The 3345-nt window shown below is 41.6% G+C and overlaps 1 long non-coding RNA gene across 1 annotated transcript; it reads left to right on the top strand.

The window, feature by feature from the left end:
* Positions 1-1529: 1529 nt before the first annotated feature.
* Positions 1530-3113, top strand: LOC119006911. Its single transcript, XR_005070938.1, has 2 exons — positions 1530-1947; positions 2025-3113. It is a non-coding gene; the product is annotated as an uncharacterized LOC119006911 (long non-coding RNA).
* The last annotated feature ends 232 nt before the right edge of the window (positions 3114-3345 follow it).

Below are 3345 nucleotides of genomic sequence, written 5' to 3'. Positions count from 1 at the left end.
CAGTGCAACATATGCACAGCAGATATATTTACATTAAAGTGAACAAAAATAAGCTCACAAAACAGTAAACTGAAAACAAAATTGCAGAACAAAAATGCAACAATGCGAGAGGCTGCACTCTCTCTCCAGCCTCTCGCAGTGTCAGCCCATGGTTGATGACATGATCAACTGAGGTTGCTGTGATTTCATTTGAAAGCTGTTGTCTTCTTTGTCCATGACCTCCTCTACCAGCTCTACCTCTCACTCTTCCTCCCCTTCTCATTCTCACCCTCCCTCCTCCTCTTCCTCTCTCTGCAACGTCTTTCATTGTTGTCAAAAAAAAAAGGTGCTCACCTGTGGTCTTTTAGTGCTTACCTCCTGATTGAAGTGGTAACAATTAACAATTGTTTGGCCAGGTGGTACATATAGTGGTGAATTAGCTCATGTAGGGTCATTCTGAATGGAAGTAATTTGAAATGGTTTTGAAACATGTTTATGTCAGAATGTTGTGTCTTATGCAGAGAACCATGCTCAGTGCATTTAAAAGGTGCCATATTGAACTGCAAAATGTGTGTGGTTTTGGCATGAGGTTTTGTTCTCTGTGTGTCAGTTTAAATATCTGTGCTATGCATGTCATTTTAGTGTGTTAGCAATTGGAAAAAACTGTAAATGACAATTGAAATGTTTTTTTCATATCAAATGAAGAACCTTTCATTCATTTCAGAAATGTTCTGCTGGTGCTTGGATTGTAAGTAATTCAATTACAATTAAGTAATGCAACAGGATATTGTATTGACTGTTAATGTGCAGCTGATAGAATAAATGTTACAGGGCAATAAGACTGTTTACTTGTACCTTTTTTTACTTGTTTCTTATATTTTATTGGGTTTTATGATTGCATGCTTTTCCTTGTGTTGTGTTTTTTAATAGTTGTGTGTACTGTGAATTTTAGTGCATGTGTGTGGATTTAATTTACTACTGACTGTGAACTAGTGTCCGACCAATAGGGATATTTTGGCCCGATATTAGAGGGGCTGCAATCACGGATAGCCGATATGCAACTGATATAGTGAGTTTCTGAGCTGGAATGAAAACAGGCCTTGGATTGTGATAGATTTTGCACCGATACGATTATGCAATAGTACAGTCACAGTGACAGTAATACAGACAGATGCTCTCTTAAACCAATGTCTTTATTCAAGACTTTTAACATTTAACAGACTTTTTTTAAATGACATTTAACATTTGAACTTGTTCAGTCAAGCTGAGAAAAAGTGCAGAATGGCACAAAAATGAAATAAATAATGTAGCAGAACTTCCAATAAATACAAAAAATAATAAATAAACAAATCTAAATAAACAACATGCTGTCAGTCAGTGTCTGAGGGACTTCACTGAAATGTGAGCTGAGCCAAAGTCTCTGGCAGAGCTCAGCGCGCCCCACTGGACAAAATAACACTTTTTTTTCTATCAGCGCAACATTTCAATATTCGATAGAAATTGGGCCACTCTATCGGCCTGATATATCTGTGGCCGATAATCGGTCAGTCACCACTGTGAACACACCATTGTATTGTTGAACAGCTACACCTGGGAGGTTCTGCCCTTTTTACCTAACAGGCAGCCGCCAATCCAATCAGCAGCAGGAGCAGCACGGACGTGGAGAAAAAAAGAAAGCGAGCCAACACACGAGAGGGACGCCAGCAAAGCACCGGTTCGGCGTGAGGAGATAGGAGGTCTCGAAGATGGGACTAAGAGGACTTCAAGGGGAGAGCGAGCACACCAGAGAGTTGCCGGGAGGACACGAGGAGACCAGACCTGGTCTGAGAGGCTCCGACGGGCCACTACAGCGCGAGCACCGGCCGACCATAGGGAAACCCAGAGCGTTACTACAAGACGTACCTGCCAAGCAGAGCATAGCGCTCTCCCTGGCGGGTATGTGGCCCTTTGGGCCATATCAACACTCTGGTGTGTGTTTGTGCTGGTTGCGCTGTGGTCCGCCAGGTGTGTGGACCCCCGATTGGCCGTGTGTTTTTGATTCGCAGGTGACTTTAGGGACGCTGACTAGGGGAAGCAGTCGAGGCACCCGCAGCACCTGGCACAGCGGCAGAGCTCCACCAGCACCCCTGAGCCGCCACTGTACCCAGTCTGGCTGTCACAAAAGACTCTCAATTGCGAATGGACTATTTTAACGTGTGCAGTCTTCATTTTATAACTTGGTTTTGAAACCTTTTTAAGGTTTCATTGTTCTTTGGGACCCTTTTTATGGTAATACTTGATTGTGTAGTGCACCAGCATCAATGTTTCCGTCGTCTCCTTCATCTGGTCATTGTCAGTGTGCTCTCCCCCAAAATTTGGCCAGAACCTGTCCCTTCTAAAATAACCTGTTTCTAAGTCTGATTAATCCCACATCTCATTTACCCTCCCCCTTTTCAAAAACACAACATGTCTGTTTGAAAAATGAAAGTACTATAGTACGTTTTCTGAAGGATGCACTAACAGTGATGTCTCCTCTCAATTAGAAATGTCATTGGCATGTGGCAATGGGATGCATGCCAAAGGTAGTTGTAAAAAATGACCAGCAGGTGTCCTACTATGTGAATGTTTTCATTGATAGGTTTGTTCTCTCAAAAAACTTTCCTTGACATCCCATCCAGATAATATCAGTTACAATCAGACTCCCACTCCACTGTAGCCCCCACAACTGTGATCACATGGCCCCTCTGGATAACAGGCAAAACACACTCACTCTAATTCTGCAGACTGGTTACCCTGAGTAAGAAAAATTATGATTTAGCACAATTATGCCTAAAAAATCAATGACATAGTGGCTGCCAGCCATGACGTAGTGCCAAAAAAAACAGGCATTTGCCTAGCACCAGCAGCAATACAGTTGGTGTTGGAACAGTGACTGTACAGTTATTTGGCTATGTATGAATACTACTTAGTTAATTTTATTTATTTATTTATCTTTTTCTTTTGCATTACTTTATAATCCATGCACGAGCAGAACATTTCCAAAATGAATGAATGGATGTTATTATCATTATAGCTTCATTATGTTCTTACCAAGCGGTGCCACACATGATTTTGTTTTATGATAATGACAATAAAAATGTTTTTTTCACATCAAATGAACAACCTTTCATTCATTTGTGAAATGTTCTGCTGAAATCAAATGACATGGCAATTGCGAGCCAAAACAGATCCCCTACTACCGAAATCGCATTACCGGCGTACAGTAGCATTTCCGTTGTCTTCATCTCCCAGCCACAGCTGGACAACCTGGTATTGCAGTGTATTGTCGGAGAGCTGCAGTTTCAGTGTTAAAACTGATAAAATAATTGATGTCTGTGGTTCTATATG

Source organism: Acanthopagrus latus, chromosome 18, assembly GCF_904848185.1.
Source record: "Acanthopagrus latus isolate v.2019 chromosome 18, fAcaLat1.1, whole genome shotgun sequence".
NCBI classification, from domain to species: Eukaryota; Metazoa; Chordata; class Actinopteri; order Spariformes; family Sparidae; genus Acanthopagrus; species Acanthopagrus latus.
The sequence above is the reverse complement of the archived record's forward strand: the minus strand, read 5'-3'. Positions and strand labels throughout refer to the sequence as shown.